The following is a 24,579-nucleotide window of genomic DNA, read 5'->3' as shown; positions in this document are numbered from 1 at the left end:
GTGTGTAAGACTGGTGGAGGCGAACATGCCAAGATGCATGTTCTTAACTGTGATTAAAAACCAAGGTTATTCCTCCAAATATTGCTTCAGAAACTGAAGTGGTCTTTTAATATTTTCCAGGGCTGCATTTCTTTGACGATGAGTCTATAGGAAAATAAGCATTTGGATGGATTCAGAAGCATGCATGCATACTGGATCCACTGGCAGTAGCGGCAGCAGCGAATGCGAAGACTTGGACTGAGGGAGCTAGACAGGGTTGCCAAGGATTGAAGGTTTCTGCCTCCGCCTCCTCATTTTCATTCATGACACAATCAGGGACACACACATGCATTCGCACACACGTGCATGCACACACACACACACACACTCACACTCCCTCTATCTTGCGAGTGCACTCATCTTGCATTCTCGCAGTCAGACGTTGCTGGCAATCTCTCCAATTGCATCCCATCTTCTTTATTTTTTCTCGGTCCTTAAATCACTGAACTCTCTAGTCCCACACCCACAAATGCTGCTGAGATCAACACCACACACACATTTTTTATATACACACACACTGTACATACACAGATACACAGAAACATATAGCTTCTGCTTTGCTGACATCCTCCCTGATGAAAGAGGGAGGCTCTAACCTGCGAGACTTTGAGCCTTTGAAGCAGACATCCCTCATCCCCCCTCCTTCCCCTTACTGTCTCTCTCTTTCTCTCTCATTTTCTGTCTCACGCCTCCCTCTCTTCCTCTCTCCTTCACCTTCCCTCCCTACCTCCCTCTCTCTCTTTCCCCATCCCTTTCTCTATTCAGCTGACAGTACCCCCACTATCTGGACTGACTCCCCATGCTCCCCTTCACTATCACAGAGCCACACACTCTCTTGTTCTCTCTCTCTTTCTCACTCCCTCCCTCTCTCTTTCTCCCAATCTGTCTCTCTCTCTCTCTCTTGCTCACTCTCTCACACTAACCCCTTCATCACTGCTTGTCTGCATTCAATGACACGTACACATGAAAAGCCTGGACTCTGGATGTGTTGTGGACTGCCTCCAAGGCAGCACTGAGCCGAGGAAGCCCCCTTCTCTTTCTCTCTTCTTCTCTCTCTTCTTCTCTCTCACACCTTCTTATTCCCCCCCTTCATCACCGTCTATCCACATTCAACGACACGTACACATGAAAAGCCTGAACGCTGGATGCATTGTGGACTGCCTTCGAGGCAGCACTGAGCCAAGGCAGCCCCTTTTCTTTCTTTCTCTACCTCTCTCTCCTCTTTCACCCCTTCTTTCTTTCACCCCTTCATCACCGTCTGTCCGCAATTAACAATACATACACATGAAAAGCCTGAACGCTGGATGCGTTGTGGACTGCCTTCGAGGCAGCACTGAGCCAATAAAGCCCTATTTAGAGGCAGCCTTCTTCTCTCTCTCTCTCTCTCTTTCTCCCTTTATCATTGCCTGTCTGCATTCAATGACATGTACACATGCACAAGCCTGGACACTGGATGTGTTGTGGACTGCCTCCAAGGCAGCACTGAGCCGAGGCAGCCCACTTCTCTTTCTCTCTTCTTCTCTCTCTTCTTCTCTCTCACACCGTCTTGACCCCCCCCTTCATCACCGTCTATCCACATTCAATGACACATACACATAAAAAGCCTGGGGACTGGACTGCCTCCAAGGCAGCTCTGAGCAGAGGCAGCCTTCTCTCTCTCTCTCTCTCCTCCTCTCCCTCACTACTCCCTTCATCATTGCCTGTCTTCATTTACAACACATACACATGCACAAGTTTGGACGCTGGATGCGTTGCGGACTGCCTGCAAGGCAGCACTGAGCCGAGGAAGCCCCCTTCTCTCTCATTCTTTCTTTCTACTTCTCTCTCTTCTTCTCTCTTTTACACCTTCTTTCTCTCCCCTCTTCATCATCATCTGTCCACAATTTACAACACATGCACATGAAAAGCCTGGACGCTGGATGCGTTGCGGACTACCTGCAAGGCAGCACTGAGATGAGGCAGCCCCAGGTCAAGGCAGCCCCCCTTAAGCTAATTCCATTATACATTCCGTCTGGAAGTAAAGAGGGCTGCCTTCTAATTGCTTTCTTATCCCCCTGAGCTCCGCTCCCCTCCCTTCCCCTCTCTCGCTCTCTTTCGCTCTCTCGCACTCCCTCACTCTCCTTCACTCCCTCTGCTTCCCCACCTCTCCTCTGCTCTCGCCTCTCCTCTCACCCCCCTCCCTTCCTCCATCCCTACCCACAACAGTACCCCCCAGCCCCATCCGACACACAACCTCTCGCTCCTTTCCACCCCCCGCCCCGCAGTGAACATGGCAGCGACAGCAAGGAGGAAAGCAGGATAGATAGAGAGAAGGAGAAAGAGAGAGAGTGAGAGTGAGAGACGCACACAGAAAGAGTAAGCGAGCGAGAGAGAGAGTGTGTGTGAGAGACAGACAGCAAGAGGAGGCTGCCGTTTGACAGGGAATAGCTGCTGCCGTTTTTTCGCCTTTGCAGGAGGCTGCAGGACCAGGATTTGGGCACAACGCTTACGAGCAGGTAAGGCAGGTCTGCTTCTTCCTTTTGGGCTTGCAGCCAGGTGCTTCGTGGCAGGGTGGATGGACATGAACGTGGGGAATGCAGGGATTGAGGGATGCAGGGGGAAAACTGGAAGAAGAGGGGGATTCAGACAGTGTGAGTCTCCAGGAGCACGTTTTAGTCCGAGCGGTGATCAGGGGGGCGTGTTGGATAACATGGCAATGTGCGCACACTGTTGAGGATGCTCAGGCTTGATTACTGATTCAGGATCGGCTTCTTTTTAGTAGAGACTGATGATGCTTATAAGTCCTGGACCCATGTCAAAAATATTATTGCATATACTGGCATATATGGTATATATTTACTCAGGTTCAAGATTTGCATCTGAGGATGCTCAGGCTTGATCCCTTATTTGAGGTCCTCATTTACCTTCTTTAACAGTGTCCCACGTTTTTAGGTAATCTTTTTAGTATCTTATTTTGCCATTCGCCCAGAAGGCTGGTCTGAGATCAGCTTCTCTTTTTTTGGGGTCCCTATACACTATCCTCACCATCTAACTGACCTCCTGTCAGTAGTGATGTGGAAACAGAGCATTTTTTTCCTCTGTATGAAGATGCATCCATCCTGTTTACCCCCAAGGCTGTAGGTTTTCCATATAAGGATGCTCAGGCTCGAACCATATTTGGGGGGTTCTTTTTTTTACCTCACCATCTAACTGACCTCATATCAGTAGTAATGGGAGCAGTTCAGATGCTTCTGTCCTGTTTACCCTGTGAGGGGGTTCAGGCTAGAAGGCTGTTCTGAGATCAGCTCCTTTATTATATTGCTTGGTCCATTTACATACGCCAGCAATGCATCATGATACCTTATTTAAGTAGTGAAACAATTTTTTTAGTTAACCTTTTGTAACATGTTTGCCAAATATCACTTACGTAGTTTCATGTCAACAGCCTTTAGGGCTGGTCTGAGATCAGTGTTGTTGCCACATACCATATGGTAACTAACTACATGTATGGCTGATCCAATAGAGCATCCTTTTTTTAGGGTCCGTTTTTACCTCACCATCCAACTGACCTCATAACATTCGCTTCTCTACGTGAAGATGCTTCTGTCCTGTTTACTCCAAAGGCTGTGGTTTTCACATGTGAGGATGTTCAGATTGTAAGGCTGGTCTAAGATCAGCTGCCTCTTTCTTATATTGCATGGTTTATTTACTTACGCCATACACCATGCACCATGCACCTGATGACTAACTATGTTTGGTAACAAACACCTTGCAGCTGTTTTTATGTCACTAGCCTGACTGGGTCTGACTGACCCAAGATCAGCTTTTTCTTTGCATAATGCATGTTCTATTCACATACTCCATGCACCATGCTGCCATATTAGCTGCAAATTGGACTTCTGAGCAACAAGGCAATGTTTAGCCTAGATTTCATGTCAGTAGCCTATAAGGCTAATATGAGATCAGTGTCCTTTAATAGGAGTCCGTCTAAAGAATGGCAAATGAGTATGTTATTTCTGATCTTAAATCCACCGCTATGATATCATGCCTTGATGGACATGATTTCTTTTCAGAAGCCTATAAGGCTGGTCTGAGATCAGCACCTTTTTGGGGGGATTCTCTTTTACCTTACTGTCCAACTGCGTAGTAACTAGAGAACCTACTTCTCGATGTGATGTTGTGTCCTTTTCCTTGTTTACCTTGAAGGCTGGCACTCTCTCTTTCACTCTCATTTCAGGATGCTGAGGCTTGCAGGCTGATCCAAGGTCAGCTTTCCTTTTTTGGTTCCTTATTTACCTCAGCATCTTACTGAGCTATTCATAGTAATGGAAGCATTTACTTCTGTATGTGAAGATGCTTCTGTCCTGTTTACTTAGGCTGTAGGTGTTACATGTGAGATTGCTCAGGCTTGAAGGCTGGTCTGAGATCAGTTGCTTCTCGATGATATTGCTTGATTTATTTGCATATGCTGTGCATCATGATGCCATAGTAGCTGCAAAAGGAATTATACTGTATTGGTTACTATTAAGGATCTAAGGATCTAATCAAAGGATTCTCAGGCTCTAAGGCTGGTCTGAGATTAGCTTCTCTTATGTTGTATTGCTTAATCTCTTAACATATATGTACATATATAAACATATGTCATGCGCCATAATGTTTATTCATTGTTTTTTAATCCATGATGATGCTTCAAACACTATGCACTTGATTAAATGTCTATGCAGTCTGTACGGCTGATGTGAGATCAGCTTTTCCTTTAGCGCACTGCTTGATCTACAGTATTTGCATATGTCATGTATGATATAGTCATATTAGGAACAAAAAAGATTACATTTTCTGCAGGACAGTGTTTTTAGTTCATTCGTTACCATTTTAACAAATACCGTGCACCTGCTTTTATTTTATTTTATTTTAAGACTGATCCGACGTCAGCATTCTTTTTTTTTATTTGAGGTCCATCGACCTTTTACCTAACATCAGTTAAAATGTAAGCTTTTTTTTTGTATTCTTGAAGATGCTTCTGCCTTGTTTACTCTGGACTCGGAAGGTTGGTATCTGAGGACATCTTCTAGCTCATCTTCTCCTTTATCATCATATCGCATGGACTATTTACATACATGCACATCATGCACATGTTCAGCATTCTTTTTTTTCATTTAAGGTCAATCGTTCTTTCAAATAACATCAGTTGAAATGTAAGCATTTTTTTGTATTCTTGAAGATGCTTCTGTCTTGTTTACTCTGGACTACCAAGGAAGGTTGGTATCTGAGGATGCTCCTCCTAGATCAGCTTCTCCTTTATCATCGTATTGCATGGACTATTTGCATAAGCCATGCTTATCGTGCACATCGTGTCATATTTAGGAGGGAACTGTACTTCGTATTCTCACAATCAAATAATTTCTTAATGCACATCCTGCAACTCTAGGCTTTAAATCCTGGATCAGCTATGGCCGCAAATGATCAGCACCTTATCTCCTGTCAACAGCAAAAGAGGCAACATTTTTTTTTTTTCTCCCTAAAGGTGTTTCTGGGTTTAGTCTGGTTATGGGCTGTTTATCAGTTGCAAAAAAAAAAAAAAAGCCAGTACTCTCGTTCCTTGTCCTCTTTCATTACGGTCAGCTATATTTGGTGCCGTGAGTCCATCCCCCGATGACCGCTGGTCATTAGCTGAAAGAGGCAGAATGTGAACCGGACTATATTTTAGCTCTGGGCTAAGAGCTACAATCAGGGCTACATTGATACACATTGATATTTATGTCGTATAGGTATACGTACAGTATATGTGTCTATGAGTGTGTACTGTGCCCTTGATGGAGGTGGGGAGAGATTGGGGGGGGCACACTGCAAAGACAGCCCTAACCTATTCAACACTGCACTGAGACTGCAGTGTCACAGCTGAGTGAAATTGATGCTTTGGACAGGCTCCCACTCTGCAAGGATGCATTTGGAGGGGGGGGGGGGGGTAGCATGTGTGTGTTTGTATGTGTGTGTGTGTTTATGCAGGGATATAATATAGAAAGCGAGAGCGATACAGAGGTGGAAGAACAGAGAGGTGTGAGGCAGAAGGAGGCGGAGGAGTGGGAGGGAAGGAGGGAGGGAGGAAGAAAAATAAAGAGAGAGACTGAATCAATGCATGAGTGAATTAGAGAGCCAGTGGAGAGATTGATCCCCCCAGCATCAGCAACAGCACACTGGATATATCAACAATTAAAGAGATAAAAATAATAAATAAAGATTAATACCACCTCTACGCTTCTATGCATTTCGTATATACGGTATTTACTGGCATGCAAAAGAAAAGTAATGAGATTTATTTATTTATTTATGTATTTTTAATATTGCAGCAGAATCGAAGGATCATTTTCTTTTGGGGGTTAAAAAAAAGAAATCTTATCTTATCCTAGATAGCAATATGTAAAAAAAAAAAGTTACCTCACCTGTATACTTTGTGAGGTGTTATCTTCTGAGTTTGATTTATTTATTTTTGTATTTATTTATTAACGTTGCAGCAGGATGTATCTATGTAAAGTCCAAGGCAAATTTCCTTTTTAAGGACAATAAAGTATATCTTATCATATCTTATCTGAGATAGAAGTATGTAAAGAAGTTGATCATCAAGTGTTACCTCACCTGTATCATTTGTGAGGTGTTATCTTGTGAGTGAGTTTGAGTAATTTATTTATATATTTATTTATTTATTTATTTAACGTTGCAGCAGGATATATCTATGTGAAGTCCAAGGAAAAAGTCTCCTTTGGGGACAATAAAAAAATATATATATATATATTTTATCTTATAGATAGCAGTATGTAAAGAACATTAATCATCAAGTGTTACATCACCTGTTTAATTTGTGAGGTGTTATCTTGTTATTGAGTGAGGTTTTTTTTATTTATTTATTTATTTAATGTTGCAGCAAGATATATCTATGTAAAGTCCAAGGAAAATATCTCCTTTTGGGACAATAAAGTAAAAATAAATCTTATCTTATCTTAGATAGGAGTATGTATAGAGGTTTATCATCAAGTGTTACCTCACCTGTATAATTTGTGAGGTGTTATCTTGTGAATGAGTTTGAGTAATTTATTTATTTATTTAACGTTTGCAGCAGGATGTATCTGTGTGAAGCCCAAGTAAAATTTCTCCTTTGGGGACAATAAAGTAAAAAAAAAAAAAAATTATCTTATCTTATAGACAGCAATATGTAAAGAACGTTAATCATTAAGTGTTACCCTTACCTGTTTAATTTGTGAGGTGTTATCTTGTGAGTAAGATTTATTTATTTATTTAACGTTGCAGTCGGATGTATCTATGTGAAGTTCAAGGAAAAAAATTCCTTCAGGGACAATAAAGTATGTCTTGTCTTAGATAGCAGTATGTAAAGATGTAAAGAAAGTTAACCATTAAGTGTTACCTCACCTGTGTAATTTGTGAGGTGTTATCTTGTGAGTGAGTTTTATTTATTTATTTATTTATTTATTTATTTATCATTGCAGCATGATGTATCTATGCGAAGTCAAAGTAAAATGTCCCCTTTGAGGACAATAAAGTATATCTTATCTCATCTTAGATAGCAGTATGTAAAGAAAGATTGATCCTCAAGTGATACCCCACCGGTATAATTTGTGAGGTGTTATCTTGTGAGTGAGTTGTTAATATACATTTTTTTAGATTTCTTTAGAGAGGTATAAAAGTGGGTGTAAGTTGAATGGGACCTTTTAATTTAAAATTGTTCAGGCATTAACGATTCCCTGACCAACAGTTTCACAGATTCATGTGTGGTCCAGGAATACACCACAGATGACATTACCACCCAGAGTGGGCAGCAGTCGCAGTGGGCGCTAATGATCATGACCAGCGGCCTCTAGATAGAACTGTCTGTACAAAAAGACAAGGGACTGCCGCAATGATGAGTTCCTGTCCTATGACTTTTGGTGTAAGTGTATATTTGCCGCTGTAACTTCTGTAACACTATTGGGCCTAGTTTAGCTCCTTTATCACAATAACAGCTTCAGTCACTTTTTATGGCATAGACTCTACACGATATTGGAAATGTTGCTTTGAGATTCTGGTCCATGTTGACATTATTGCATTATTGAGTCGCTTGTCTGTTCACATGCACAGTTCTAGCTAGACCAATGCTGTGCTGTCGACCCTGCCAGGTAATCCCTTCTATGATGTATTTCTGCTATACACATGAAACTGTGGATAGTTAGATATTGGAAATTCATTGTCCTATCTATCTAGCACCCACTTTCAGACCTCACTTGAACTGTAGCCTGAAAAGGAATGCACATGGTCAGTAATAGTACTTGTTCCCTCCACTGTGTTTCCTTCACTGGCTTCCTGTTGCTGCCTGACACTGGCCTACAAAGCCAAAAATGGACCAGCTCCTTCCTACTTGATGGCAATGGGCAAAGCCAGGCACGGCTTGGCTCGGCTCGGCTCAACCCACCGTCACTCAAGACCAAGGTGGTGGAACGAACTTCCACTGGGTGTCAGAACAGCAGAATCACTCGTGGTCGTCAAACGCTGACTGAAGGCTCATCTTTTCAAAGAGTTCTTAAACTAATCTTTAAAAAAGTTTCTCCTAGGGTTGTAAACAATTTCAAGCTTTGCTTTCTTTATACTAGTCTCTACAAACTCTACAAAATATTTTGAAGTAAACAATGAAGCTCTGTTGTAAGTCGCTTTGGATAAGGGTGTCTGCTATATACCTTAAATGTAATGTAAACGTAGTACATGGATTTAAGCTGTTGGTGGCAAATTCTGCTTAGGTTAGGTTAAGATCGTTTAGAATGTTTAGGTGAATACTATGGTGTAGGTTAAGCTTAGGTTTAGGTGAAAATTGAGGTGTTAGGTTAAGGTTAGGTTGAGATTGCTGTGGGTAAGTTGCAGCTGGGAAGGATACATCAGTTGTGTCAATAAAAATCACTTCAACTGTAGGCTGCAATTTCAGGGTTCTTCACATTGGAACACAGCTTGTATGTGAAATTTGGACACAAGTTACACAAGTAATGAAAGTTGTCAATGAAATTTGCTATTGAAACCTAGTTCTCATTAGACGTTAGAGACATTTTACATACTTGTAGATTTTGCGTTGGGTTTGTCGAGACGACTCTAAGACAAGTCGCTTGTAGTCATTTCCTTATCTCTAGAAATGAGTCCTTTTACCAGACAATAGCTTATGACTTATGAAAACATTTTCACTAGAGATCTGCTGAAGCATACATAGATTTTTTTATAATTTTTCTGTTCTCAGCTATCAGGCAAAATATTGGGCAGATATCGAATCGTTATGTAAACTGAATCGAACGCTGAGTTTTGCTTGTGTTGATGAAATCTAATGATGAGTGTATCGTTCCATCCCTGGCCGTGTCAAAGTGGTTCCTGAATAATTCATGGCAGTTAGTGGATAATAAGACTTTAGATTAATCACTGAATAATAAGCCTACGTTTTAATGGACCCTCAATCGCACTACGGCAGACCACCCACCCGCTCAAACCCCCAGAGCGCTCTCTCCCACCGCTTAGAGACGGTGCTACTGTCAGGCCGTATTTCACGTGTCCGCAGCAGTGGTGGGGATGAGGGCTGATGCAACAGCCTGAAACCCTGGCCCACTGCCGCTGAGCCGAGGGTCAGCGTGGGGCAGAGATAGAGAACGGGGGCGAGGGCGAGAGAGTGGGGGGTGGTTTGGAGGGCGTTCTAGAACAAGAAGAAAGCGAGGTGAGATTAGCAGAAGGCAAGGTGAGAGGAATGGATGGAGACCAATAATAAAAGATGACAGGATAGAAAGAGAGAGAGAGACGGCTCTCTCCTGAGCGCGAATCTGCTTCAGCGCAGCTCCAAACAGATCCATAAGGTCAGGACGGGGCAGAGCGAAGCGGGAGAGAGGATGGAGAGAGAGAGGGAGGGAGGGAGGGATGATTTCTGTCCAGATGCTGCTCCCCCTGCACCACTCAGCCCTGCTGTGGGACACATAGAGAAGAGGGAGCGGAGGGAAGAAAACAACCAGTCTAGCGTTTTTGTGGTGTAGAGCTGAGATCTACATGATATTTTAGTATTTGGACACACTGTGGCATTTCCTGCAGAGCCTGTTGGCGAATCAAATTTGTCTTGCATATCTCTGAAAGGAATTTCGGGAAAATGGGAAAGCTAACACTATCATCGCTCATCCTTTTGCGATCCCGCGCTTTACTCCAAAAGCATCACCAGCAGTCAAAAATTGGCTGACTTCACAGGTATCGGAGGGGGCATATTTTCACCCTCCTGGTGTTGTGGGATTACTAATGATAGGGGGAGTCCTAATGAGTGGGTTTGGTAATTAGCTGTGTAAATCGAGGAGAAAATGATTGGAGAATTCCAAATGTTGCAAAAAGTGGTAAAGGTAGTCTACAGCTAAAGCCAAATAAGGTCAAGCTAAAAAGAGTTGTAAAGTTATATAAAAGGGTTTCTTGAATAGACAAAGACACATCGTATATTTTCTCCATGTACTAACCTATACTCTGCACAAGTATCCAGCTTCTGAAGCAATAAATCTATGACCTAATATAAAAATGAATGCTGTGGTTCCATTACCTTCCTTTTTATACATTTGAAGACAAAAATATCCAGTCAGACTTGCCTACGTATTTTGTAGGCCTGCCCCTCCCCCAGAACAAGCATCTCAGACTGCCTTCCTTAAGCTTCCAGTGCAACATAAAGAACCAGAAGCAAACAGGTTTTTCCACTGGATGCCCAGTTTGTCCAGTAAAATGCAAAACAAATTATATTTAAATTAGATTGCAAATCTCAATCTCAATCTGGAGCTCAAGTTCGCGGATTTTGAGACAAAACCAAAGTTATTACTGTTTGTTTTTAACCCTAAAACTACAGAGAGAGAGTAAGAATACACTAATGATGATTAAAATAAGAAATTAAATTATGTTTTAAATGGTGTTTTGACTCAATTTAGAGTTTATTATGCCTAGCTACTTTAACATCCTGTAAAGATTGCCCAATCATTCAAAAACTGTAGTGAAGTTTGTACTGAGTGTCTGGTAATGCAGGAATCAATCAACAGCACAACACCACAAGATCAATAAAAGTGCGATTACCTAGCTAGCTGTCTCACAGCTCAACTACAACTCAGCTACTGAATTGTGGCTTAAAAGCTTGAGTGCAGCTTACCAATGAAACACATATTTTATTTGGCATGGAAACAATAGCCAGTTCTCATCAAATTGGCTGGAAAAAACAAAACCTGAAGGTGCTCTAAAGACGTGACTGATATAATTATTGCGAAAAATGACTTCTGGGGGAGGGAAGGAGTCAGAATTCACAAACAGTCACAGGTTCCACCAACACTTCGCCACTCCGTCACTTCGCAAATGATCTGCGAAGAGGCCGAGCTGCCCACTAATGGCACCCGAATCTCGAGCGCAAAACCTCAACATATGCGGCTATTTTCAGCTCGGAGGAGGGCACCGGGAGATCAGGCGCTGATCTGGGAACAGATTAGCCGCTGTGTGAACTCGGCCCACGCCGTACGTGCCCAGAATCGTAACCTGATCCAGGACCAGAAGGATCCTCACCAGAAGCGTGAAGAAATCCAGACGTGTCCAGGATGCCGCACGCCGGTCTTGATTGCAGGATGTGGATGCTGGAGCTAAGAGGAGGACACAGATTGTCTCGCAACAAAGGAAGGGCAAAAACAAGCTGGGAATCATTAGACTGCAGATGACTGCGAATGATACCAGCGGATTTCTGCTCAGTGATTTCAAAGCCAGACTCCACAAAACCCCTCAAAGTGCGTGATTAGCCTCCGTCTGGGGGCCGCTGGCACGCTTTGGTTTGAAGGTGACATATGCCTTTGGTTTGGGTCGTTGTTTTTTTTTTTTATTAATAATCACAAACAAGACATCTCTCTTCTCTGATTGGAGATAATTGTCCTTAAAAGAAGAATACGGAGAATAGAGAGGAAGATCAGTGGGATCCTCACGTTCCATTGATTTTCTTATTGTCTGATGTTGGCCGATGTTATGCTGTTTAAATTATTTCAAAGTTGCTGGTTGGTAGTGGTCTAGTTGTTTGATTTTGATTTGTTTATACAATAGCCTAATTTACGAGCAGTACCATTGTGGTGCACTGGACCAATGGAAATGGTCCAAAATGACTATTAATAAAAGTCTCATAATGTAAAATCCCACTACAGACACTACAGGTAGTGGAAGTTCAAGAACAATCAAATAACAATTGTGGCAAAACTGTATTTAATGGCCTGTTTTCCAGATGTCTGACATAACGGCTTGTTCTCCAATGGGTTGCCAGATTTGTGTTTATTTTTCCTTTTGCTAAATTGGACATATTAAAAATAGCAGGTGGAACTGCTGGAAAAGTTCACAGAACATATTATATTGTTGTCTTAGTTCTAAACTAAGACCAAAGCACTAAAACTAAACTCCACCAAAGCACAATTTGGCTTTATAGCCTAATTACAGTAGGATTAAAAACAAATCAACTTATCAATGCAATTTCTATAGCAACACATACATTTTCTGTTAATACAGCCTGGTATATAAAGAACCCGATCTAAGAAGACCAAAAATAACTAATCTATGTGTGGGCATTGTCAGAAACAGTGTCATTTTGAATTTTAAAATGTAAATAGGCACATATTACTGTTTTTCATTTGGTATGTTGGTATGGCACAGTGGATAACACCACTACCTGCTAAAAAGGTACTACATCATGTGGCAGACTGGGGTTCAATTCCCCGGTCTGGGTGACTATTTTTGCTACACCAATAAGAGTCCTTGGGCAAGACTACTAACACTACATTGGCCGAATTCTGTAATAGGAATATCTTTGTATTTATCTTTTTGTATAAAAGTGTTACCTAATGCTGTAAATGTAAAAAAATGATTGACACATAGTGGCAAGTGATGACGAGTGTTACTTTGAAGCTGATTGGTGAGTATATATATATACGTATATATATATATATATATATATACGTATATATATATATATATATATATATACGTATATATATATGTATATATATATATATATATATATTTCAGTGTCTAAAATGCCCTTCTCTACTATGCTATTTGTGGTGATAAATTACTCAGCTATGATTAGAAACCTTACTGAAGCTCAGTGATTACCTGTTCAGCAGAAAAAATAGCCATATCTTCCATTTCCATGGCTGCAGCACACTGTTAGCTTGATGTTGTCTATACCCGGCAACCCTGAGTGTGGAAATGGGACTAAGGGAATGGTGGTAGGCAGATTTGGAGGCTACATCCAACACACAGGTTACAGAGAAGCAACTTACAACAACTTAAATCATATAGATTCTATAAATATGGCAATATTAGGCTTATGGCTTGGACATGTCATAGTTAATTTTGCGATAAGGGACGCATCCTAGTTTGTATACTGTATTTGTTTTATAGAAGTTTAGAATTAAGATGCATTATCACTCTGAAAGCTCTGATTCTAGACACTGATAAATTAACAGTGTTCACCCTTTGCCAATAAAGATGCACCATAACTCCTGGCCAGCAGATTTATACCAGTAAATCAAACCAGTCGATTTCCATTAGGCCGGTGAAGTGGCCACTAGAGGGCTGGTGTAAAGAAGCTACTGTAAATTGATCCTAATGATGAATAGCTGGCAACCTTAATACAGAAAGGCAGAACAGAGAGTTCAGTTCAGTTTAAAGCCACTGAGCCATCCTGAGCATTATCAGCGTGTGCTGATGGGATAATGTGCATTTAATATCAGATAAAATGATCTCTGGCAACACTGCCAGCAATTAATGAATAGAGTAAGAGTATTTACCAGTAAACAGTGTCTGTTTATGCTTTTTGCTAATGCTTTTGGACACATTGTGGGCTAGTTTCTGCTTATAAAAGTGTATGATTATACAATTTAGTGCCCACGTTGTGAGGGTTTAGGTTCAAAATGTGAAACTCATATATTATATAGATGTGTTACACACAGAGTGATCTATTTTAAGCATGAAATGAAAAAGCAAAAACTAGTGTTTTAGAAAATTAGAATATTATATAAGACCAATTGGTACTTTTGGCAGTGTGCCAAGTCCTGCTGGAAAAGGAAATCTGCATTTTAGCAGAGGGAAGCATGAAGTGCTGCTGAAAGATTTTTTTCTTTGGACTTGATATAAAACACAGTGAACCAACACTGACATGATGATATGGCTCTCTAAAACATCACTGATCATCAGTAAATGTTCCAAATTTCATTTGTAAATCAAGGGAGCAGAGTCTGGAGGAAGAGTGGAGAGACGCACAGTCCAAGCTGCTTGAGGTCTAGTGTGAAGTTTCCACCAATCAGGGATGGTTTAGAGAGACATGTCATCTGCTGGTGTTGGTCCACTGAAAATCTTACAGCACTTCATGCTTCCCTCTGCTGAGAACTTTTTATGGAGATGTGGATTTCATTTTTCAGCAGGACTTGGCACACTGCCCACACTGCCAAAAGTACCAATTGGTCTTATATAATATTTACATTTTCTAGAAAAGTAAACGCTTAAAACAGAAATAAGCGCTTAAAATAGATCAGTTTGTGTGTAATACATCTATATAATATATGAGTTTTACATTTTGTATTAGTGTTGTAGTAGTAATTTATGTACCTACAGTATGTACAGTAAGTCTGTGTATCTATGTGTTAGTCAACATGTGTTAGTTGAACCTGTGTGTCAGAGAGTTTAGCAGGTGCATGCATGTGTGTGTGTGTGTGTGTGAGCCCGGATGTTTAGCATGCCGGTGCGGCACCGTCAGTGGCAGCGCTCAGCGCAGTGAAATCACTTGGATGTCATCCAGCTCTGTGGAAGGTCATCGGCAGCGTCTCCAAATAGATCCAGCCTTCATTTCCTCTCTGTAGCCCTGCTGTATTTACCGGCTCACTGGCCCAGAACGCCAGTGCCCGCTTCTGCCCTCTGCAACACTGCACCACACCACACCACACACACACACACACACACACACACTGCAACATGCCTCTACAGCCTTCCTCCATTTTAAAACACCTGAGGTGTTGTCGTTCATTTCCATCAAGTTTGTAGTCAAACAACTATTGAGCCACTCATACCTAAGGGAAATGCTGTATCAAGGATAAATTTGTAGTTTAAAGTGATATTGATTTGAGGCACATTTTCATAGCCCACCACTAGCTATAACGCATGAATAAGGGTGTTATAACATACATACTGCATTATAACTGAAGATGCACAAGTATCATAGATACAGTATGCAATATGGCATCTACACCCTTTCAGAAAAAAAAATCATCCACCCAAAAGTTATGTAATTCTACGATTTTTGAAAGGAGAAGCTCTGGTGAATCAGGTAAGACTTTAGTCTAAGAGCAAACCCAAGAGCTTCTTAAGCACCCAATGCATTCTCTTCACTGGAGCTTCATAACAGAGCCCTACTTATTTTGTAGGCCTGCCTCATTACCCCAGAACAAGCGTCTCAGACTGCTTTCATTGAGCTTATAGCCCAGCATAAGGAACCAAAAGCAATAAAGGTTTTGAATGCCCAGTTTCTTAGCTATGTTAGGCTAGGTTTACCCCAAGAACTGCTTATACTAGAAGACCTATTGGCTGAAACTTCAATCAGGTCGAAGATTGTAAAAAAAACTGCTTGCCATGGGTGCTTACAGTGATTTTTAGTTTTTTTTTTTTGTTTTAGTTTGGCTAAGCAAGGTTGGGTTGTTGTCAAGCTTTTAAATCGTGGGTGAAAGCTCAAAATACGCAGAGTATAGATAGTTATAGGAATATGATCCCACTGCCGCACTGGATGCTAAAACCCAAACCCAAGCTTTCATGACAAGAAATATCCAAGGGATATCCAGGATTATGGATTTTAAGTGGAACAGTCCTTTAAATTCCAGGGTCAGGGTGATTTATTGGTGTCCCATTTCCAGCTGAGGAGCTCTGCCCTATTTGATACATACAAACCCCCTGCAAAGGCAGCACAGCAGAAAAGAACCATTTAGCACATATCCAACAGATCCTTCCAGGATGCCCTGTTTTTACTGTGATTTGAATAGATTAGATTCACTTGATTACAACTAAAATTCTCAAATTTCAGCATTCTAGTATGATATTTTGGTACGATTATCAATTTATTGAAAATATGCTAAATATCAGGGGTGTTACACCAAAGCTAGCAAGTTCAGCATTGAAGGCATTAACACCCACAGTAGATAGTGATCACAGTGGACGAAATGATCGTGACTGGCGGCATCTGGTTAGGATTGTCCTGGCAGGCAGACACTCACACTTTTGATTCTTTTGCAGAAATCACATCCATATTTAGTGTAGAACACCCCTCTCACATATATTACTGCAGGTCAGTGCAACAAAAGCCCTGTCAGGACGGGATCAGTTTCTCAGGGGGACGTTTTATCAGTGATAAAACTTCTGCAATTGAAAAAACAGGAGGACCAGTGAGTTTTTTTGGTTTTCTCGTTCACATGACATCGCGTTCAGTAGCTCCTCCATTTCCACTCGCTGTTATGTTTACATGGATCTCCGTGGAAATGCAGGCTCAAAGTGTGATTACAGTGCGTGGCATGGCCAAATTGCTATTTGACTAAAATAGCAAGATGCAGGATGACTAAAATTACCGGAGGACCACGGAGTTCAGAAAAAAACAGCAGGACAACAGAGGACGTCTGAGAAAAACACATACATGATCGTTCCGGACAGGAATAAAATCACAGAAGACCCCCATAAAAGAGAAAGTACCTAAGGTCCCCCTGAAAAACTAATCCCGTCCAGATAGGGCTATGTTCTATAGGACATGGCAAAAGTCACGGGATAGTAATATGCAGACAACGCTTATTTTTTAATAATTTTTTTTTCTTCAAGCTATGGCACCACAAAAAAAAAACTGTTATGAAATTAAGAAGTATCAATATCTACAGATCGCCACTCTGATGTATTGTCTGATCCCCAGTTAGAGCTTCTCTAAAGGCCTGTGTTTTCCCGCAGTAGGAGATATGAGGCTGCTACAGTGCGGGGGAACATGCAGCCTATATTAGGGCAGAGACAGCCAGCAGATGAGGAAGGAGCTTGAGCATAAATGTGTGTGGCAAGGAGGCTAGTCTTTCTCTCTCTCTCTTTTTCTCTCCTCCTCTGCCACGATCAGAGCGGAACGGCGAAGCGTTTGAAAAAAGTTTTCTTCCGGCTTCAAACGCCCGTTTGAATTACGCCACAGACGAGAGGAGAGGGGGAAAGAGAGGGAGAGAGAGAGGTATAGAGAGCGAAAGAGGGAGAGTCGTATAGAGAGAGAAAGAGCAGGCAATTGCCCTGCGAATAGCATCAAACCCTTCCTCATAACAAGGCTCAGGCTTTCTTTAACAGGTGCTGTGGAGACTTTTAGCTCACCTTAAAAAAAAAAAAAAAAAAACACATTGAAAAAAGGGAAGCAGCCGTTAACCCTTTCAAACCCTTTCAAACCGTCTCAAACGCAGACTGAGGCAGGGACTAATGTGAACTGACACTATAAAGGCCTGTGTGTTCCAGGGACACTGTGAGTAGTGTGTGTGTGCGAGAGTAAGAGAGAGAGAGAGAGAGAGAGAGAGAGTGTGTGTGTTTGTGTGTGTGTGTGTGAAAGAGAGATAGATCTGATAAGAGCAATTCTGGTAGGCTATGTTGTCTGTGTGAACTGTGTGCTCTCTCCCTCTCTCTCTCTCTCTCTCTCTCTCTCTCTCTCCTGCTCGCATTCTCTCACTCTCTGTCTCTCTCTCTCTCTGCAGTCCAGCCGTGATTGGTCGGCTCACCCCCCGAGTTGCGCTGCATCAAACAGCCTCTGGGTGGGGGCAGGGGGCGTATGTGTGTGTGTTTTGGGTGTGTGTCTGCATGCATATGGTATTTATGCATTTTTGCGTTTCATCTGAATTGCTCTGAGTGGAGGAGCTTGTTTTACCTTTAACATTATTTAGAGCTGAGAGAGAAAAGCCTGATTGGTTTAAAACACTATACATTCATATTGCGTATATATACAGCTCTAGAAATTAAAAATAGGAGATCACTTAAAAATGATGTATTTCTTTGATTTTACCAAATTTAAATCCTCTGGAATATAATCATGAAGAAGATGGATGATCACAAGCCATCAAACCAAGCTGAACTGCTTGTATTTTGGCGCCAGGACTGGCATAAAGTTATCCAAAAGCAGTGTGTAAGACTGGTGGAGGAGAACATGCCAAGATGCATGAAAACTGTATTTGAAAACCAAGGTTACTACACCAAATATTGATTTCTGAACTCTTAAAATTTTATATATATAATTTTTTTTGCATTATTTGAGGTCTGAAAGCTCTGCATCTTTTTTGTTATTACTGCAAATAAATGCTCTAAATGACAATATTTTAAATTGGAGTTTGGCAGAAATGTTGCTCGTAGTTTATAGAATAAAACGACAGTGTTCATTTTACTCAAACGTATACCTATAAATAGCAAAAACAGATAAATTAATTAAAAACTGCAGTGGTCTCTTAACATTCCTTATATGCATAACTGGCCTAATATGTTTGAATGCACATTGACATTATACAGGAAGAGCTGTGCAGACGTAATATTCTTATTATTTAACTCAACTGAAGCACCTTACAGTATTCTGTATCATACTGATCACTGGTGTAAGAATGGGTTTAGGGTTTTTGCTTTTTTTGCTCCCAGTGAGAAAATCCTAGCAGATTATAAAATCAGATTTTTTTTTTAAAGCATTGAGGTCCTTTAATTTTACCAAATTGAAAATCTCTGCACCAGGAGTGGAATAAAGTTATCCAAAAGCAGTGTGTAAGACTGGTGGAAGAGAGCGTGCCAAGACGCATAAAAACTGTGATAAAAAAAACAGGGTTATTCCACCAAATATTGATTTCTAAACTCTTAAAACTTTATGAATATAAACTTGTCTCCCAGTGAGAAAATCCCAGGAGATTATGGCAGCACTGGCTAAGACTTGTAGAACATGACTGAATGTGGTTTATACTTGGCGGCTCGGCCCAATTTCCATATTATACTCAGCAACCGGGGTTGGCCATTTTGCAGTAATCAGCCGAATGTGAGTTAGGCCAGATAGATGCATAGATTCAAACCAGAACCAGAAAGGGTCAGAGTGATTTTTGCTATCTGAGTAAGTTTCATAACATTTATTTTAAATTAAACTTTAGTGTATGGACACATTATCTGACGTATTGGGTGTTTGTAGGTCTGTCTGTATTCTGTCTGTTCTCCACTTAAGGGATAAGATATGAATGCACTGCTTGTGTCTGAGTGGGAGTGTGTGTGTGTGTGTGTGCGCCGGGGTTGCTGGGGTGTTTGAGGGGGAGGACAGTGGAGGTCTCTCTGGGGAGAGCATGTAGCTGCTAGCATCCACAGCAGCGCAGTAAAGTGGGCCATGAAAACACCCCTCTAGCCGCATTCAGAAGAGTCTATACTGCTGTTCAGAAAGGACACGACCAAACACACACACACTTCGTCTCTCTCTCTGTCTCGTTCCTCAACCTTCTATCCCTTTATATCTACCCTTCTCTATCTCACTCTAGCTAACACAGATGGTCCCGAGATTACCACACACACCAGACTTGACTTATTACCTTCATCCTCGCACCATTAGCTAATTACCTCCATTCGTTAAATAGACAGTCTGACATTTTTCTCCAAATATAATTTGTACCAGCTTTTCTTCAGATGGTTCATTTTGTGTTATTCAGCTATTTTAAAATATTGTACAGTTATGTAAAAATGAAATGCTAAACAAATCAAATGATTAAAAAGTATTTTCAAAAGAACTTTTGTGAGGAAATGATTATTTTTACATTTATAATTTTATAATTTTTGCTGCTGCTTTAGAATGGTAAGAAATGTCATGAAATTGCAATAACAAAACTATGCAGAGGGCTTTTAATTTGAAAGAGGGCGTAAAGGGCATTACCTCCTATAGTGGACAGCAAGCACAGCGAATGATAATGATGATCATGACCAGCAGCATCTGACTAGAACTGTCCGTGTGAACAGAAAAGAGCTGCTCAGTGGTAGAAATCACATCCACATGCATTTTTTGGGAGGAAAAGTTTTGCCTTAATAGGACATTGAATGCAAGTTTTACAAGCATTAAAATGCATCTCTAAAAAAAATAAGAGACCACTAAAAATTGAGGTTCTTTGATTTTTACCAAATTGAAAATATCTGCACCAGGAGTGGAGTAAAGTTATCCAAAAGCAGTGTCACTCAAACATGTACCTATAAGTAGCAAAATCGGAGAAACTGATTCAGAAACTAAAGTGGTCTCTTATTTTTTTCCAGAGCTGTATTTACTAAAATATACATTTTCTTCACAGTTAAATAGATATTACGTCATTACCACCCACAGTGGACAGCATTAGTGAGTGTTAATGATTGTGACTGGCAGCATCTGGCTAGAACTGTCCATGCAAACCCCAAAGGTCCGTGTTGCATTCTTTGTCTTTCTGCTGCACATGGCAAAAATACTACTTCTGTATGTTTGTATGTTTAAAAAAATATTCAAAAATAGATAGGTTTTAAAGGGGTATATGTTCTAATATGTTCACATCGTTTCTATTTTTTGGCACAGAAATGACTTCTTACAGGCTTAGATGGGGCAAAGACTTGCATCCCGTTTCAAATTAAGAATGCCAACGCAGCCTCGGGTTATTATGAATGAATATTTAAACTTAAGATGTTAGCACAAATTGCCTTTAATCCTATTAGCTTGATAGCAGCTATTCTTTCTGTAGTAGCTGTGGAGGAAAGTGGAAAACAACAGTTTTTCAGATGAGTTATGAGACTGCATGCTTTCTGTTCTTTCCATTAGGTGGAATTAGTAGCCATTATAGCCTTCCTGTATTAGTACCGCTAGTAGTTTTTACACTTACCAAATACCAAATGTATCTCTATTATCATAAGTGTCCCATGACTTTTGCTACGTACCATAAAAGCTAAAGAATGCTGCACTGACCTGTGGGGTCAGTATTATTGTATTTCCTGCCAGATGCCGCCAGTCACAATCATTACTACCCATTGCACGAGGCTGTCCACTCTAGGTGGTAATGGCTTCTATTACATATTCCGTGGACATAGGTGACACACTGTTGGTCCAGGAAAGTTAAATGAATATGCATTCAAAAATGGGATGTCCTAACCATCTGGCACCCATTATTAAGTCTATCTCGAACTCTGATAATTCATGTCGCCTTGCCATGAACACATTTGGCCACTGTTCAGCATAATGCACAAGATAACACCTCACATCTTATACAACTGTTGGCATTCCCAAGCCATTTCTTGAGGTAACACTGTATGATCAATTTACATACTCCTATCCCATGACTTTAGACATGCCTATACAGTGTAAAAACATTGTGGTTGGCTTATTCTGTGTATATAGAACTTGGGATGGGAGGTAATTTTCTGACTGACCCTTAATCAATAAACATACCGCTCTGGAAAAAATTGAGACCGCTTCAGTTTCTGAATCAGTTTCTCTGATTTTGTTATTTATAGGTATATGTTTGATTAAAATGAACACTGTTGTTTTATTCTATATACATTTTTATTTCTTATATTTCTTATATTTATTTTTCCCAAATTCCAAATAGAAATATAGTCATTCAGAGCATTTATTTGCAGAAAATGAGAAATGGTTGAAATAACAAAAAAAGATGCAGAGCTTTCAGACCTCAAATAATGCAAATAAAACAAGTTCCTATTCATAAAGTTTTAAGAGTTCAGAAAGCAATATTTGGTGGAATAACCCTATTTTTTAATCACAGTTTTCGTGCATCTTGGCTTTTTCTCCTCCACCAGTCTTACACACTGCTTTTGGATAACTTTATGCCACTCCTGGTGCAAAAAATCATTTTTTTAGAAGGCCACAACAACAGCATTCAAATCAGTGCAATCCTAAAACACATCACATAAGTCTTACATAAGCCAGAGCATTCAAGTCACGGAGTCAGAAAACAGAAGGAGGCAGAGTGAGTGAGATAGAGAGAGAGATAGAGAGATAGAGAGAGTGATAAATACAGTAAACAGAGTGTTAATAGAATGGATGCTATAGTGCTGTGGTTATGCTTGCTGGTCTCATATACAGTTGGCCATGGTTCAAGCCCCAGCTAAACAGGGCTTTACAGGGCAGTTGTGGCTCAGTGGTTAGAGCACTGGCTTACTGGTGACAGGGTTGCTGGGTTCAATACCCTGGTTTGCCAAGACGCCACAGATGCTGCAGCATAAATAATTATAATTGTAAAACATTGTAGTTGAGACAATTGTGCCTGTCAAGCCACCTTCCTTTCATCTATGTGTCTTCCATTATTATATTAAATATAATAAATATAACTGAATACCCTAAAAAGTAGGTCCTTTTTTCCCTTAGCATTATATGTGCTCAGAGAATTTTATGTAAACGACTGTAAGGAAGGATACATCAGTTGCGCCCTTGAAATTACACTGAACACTCAGTGTTTTTAGGATATCTCAGCTTCATTTTTCATGACGTAGCAGCTGAGAGATGCTGTCTAGATTTAGGAGAATGGCTAGAGAGAGATAGAGAGAGCATGTATGTAAAAAAAAAGGTAGATACAGATATAAAGAGTGTACAGGTGAGAGGTTTGAAAGAAAGAGAAAGATACAGAGTGTGTGAGAGAGACTGGCATACAGAGTGAGAGAGAGAAAATATAAAATATAGCTGCCTAGTGCATTATCCTCCATGGCAACTCATCAGAGGGCTACTGAAAGTGGGGTGTTTTTGTGTGTGTGTGTGTGTGTGTGTGTGTGTGCATGTGAGAAGACAGGACTGGTGCCAGAAGGGAACAATGGCCTGAGTACCATGGTGCCGGCAGAGACAATGGGCATGGCATGCTGGCGGCGCTGATAATGGGTGCAGGCACGCTGCTGGCACACACACACACACACAGTGCTGTGCACTAAAAAAAGCAAAGAGGCACCCAAGTCACTGTCTGTCTTTTAGTGTGTGTGGTTGTGTGTGTGTGTGTGTATCAGAGGTTCCTTAGTCAGTGCCTTCCCTCGTCGCCAGAGAGAGTCCGTCAATGCAGACAACACAAAAAGCTGGAATGACAGATAGCACCGCACACAAACACATACACACACACACACACACACACACACATTCACACTGGACGTTCACAACACCACACCACATCTCAGCACTGTCCGGCTCTCGCTGACCACTTTTCTATTATTACCATCACTCCCGTGCAGAGAGGACACACTCGCTGCTACGAGCTTACTAATGCACACATATACATAAACACACACACACACTCCATTATACATACTTTCTCTCTCTCTCTCACACACACACACACACACATTCACATTCATTCTCTCAATTCCTTCCCCCAGCAAACTGCCACATGCACCGAATAGAGTCCTGATGGAGAAGACTGACAACAGTCATTGCTAATACTGTATACACACACACACACACAGACAGTGGTGCAGGTATAGACTGAGAGACATACAGTATTGCATAGTCTGTTCCACAAGCAAATTGTTGCATTCAGAGATACTAAAGAGTAGAGAATATACTGTATTGTGATGACATCATTAAATATTGCTTTTTTTAAATGCATGCTCCATCCAAATACGAGCTGCCAAAAAGCTCATTTAACCTAATGAAACATCTGGAGCTCACAGTCGTAGTAGGCTATTAGTGGGAAATTCTGTGTCTTAGTACCTACCGTACTTTTTGCACAATAAGGCGCACTTAAAATCCTTTAATTTGACCAAAAATCAACACTGTGCTTTTTAATCCAGTGCACCTTATGTATGAATTCTACCAGTCAGGTTGTAAGAAGCAGTAAAGCCACTAAAGAAGTTCAAGTTAAGTTTCTCCACCACCAAGACTGGAGCAGTATTAGTATTAGCCACTAACCATGCTAAGTGCTAGCACTTTCGATGCTCACGGGTGAGTATTTCTGACTTTAGCCTGTGCACTCACTGTTTTTGGATTATTCTTTTGTCAATGTTTCAATTTTCAGCATTGGGAACTTTCAGCAATGTTGCTACTTCTTCTCTGTTAGCTGGGATGATTGCTGGGTTACCAGCCCCAGACCAGCATAATAAACCAGTATGTGCTGTGGTTTAAACATGGGTCTGTTACTTAACCAGCACAGATAAGAATAAACCTTTATGCAAAGACAGACGGGTGTGGGCAATTAGAAGCCTGGTGAGCATGAACACCGTAGCATCTCGTAATCAGAGTCAGGGAGGGGAGTGTGAGTGTGCATGCTTGAAAGTCCTTAAAATTCGGAGTCTAGAGCAGGCAGACTGACAGCATCAGGTCTGACACCCACCAACCATGGTTCCTACCCCAGCTAAAAAAAATTGGACACACCTCTTCTTATTCAATGTGTTTTCTTTCTTTTTATGATATTTTTTTATGAAAAGTAACACATTTAAATTTAATGACAGACCTGCACACTCTTGGTATTTTAATCTCAGTGTCTTCATGAGGGAGAGTCACCTGGAATAGTTTTCTCAACA

At 40.9% G+C, this 24,579-nt stretch overlaps 1 protein-coding gene across 2 annotated transcripts in view; it reads left to right on the top strand.

Annotated features, from left to right (window-relative positions):
• The first annotated feature begins 2,177 nt into the window (after positions 1–2,177).
• The window catches only part of LOC103025970 (retinoic acid-induced protein 1), an 84,538-nt gene continuing 62,136 nt past the window's right edge, over positions 2,178–24,579 (top strand). Inside the window, exon 1 of one of the 2 annotated variants that reach the window (XM_049467987.1) lies at positions 2,178–2,534. The gene's annotated coding sequence lies outside the window, so the exon portion shown is untranslated. The remainder of the gene's footprint in view (positions 2,535–24,579) is intronic. The other variant, XM_022673318.2, reaches the window with a different exon arrangement.

The sequence above is a fragment of the Astyanax mexicanus genome, chromosome 19 (assembly GCF_023375975.1).
Source record: "Astyanax mexicanus isolate ESR-SI-001 chromosome 19, AstMex3_surface, whole genome shotgun sequence".
Taxonomy (NCBI): Eukaryota; Metazoa; Chordata; class Actinopteri; order Characiformes; family Acestrorhamphidae; genus Astyanax; species Astyanax mexicanus.
The sequence above is the reverse complement of the archived record's forward strand: the minus strand, read 5'-3'. Positions and strand labels throughout refer to the sequence as shown.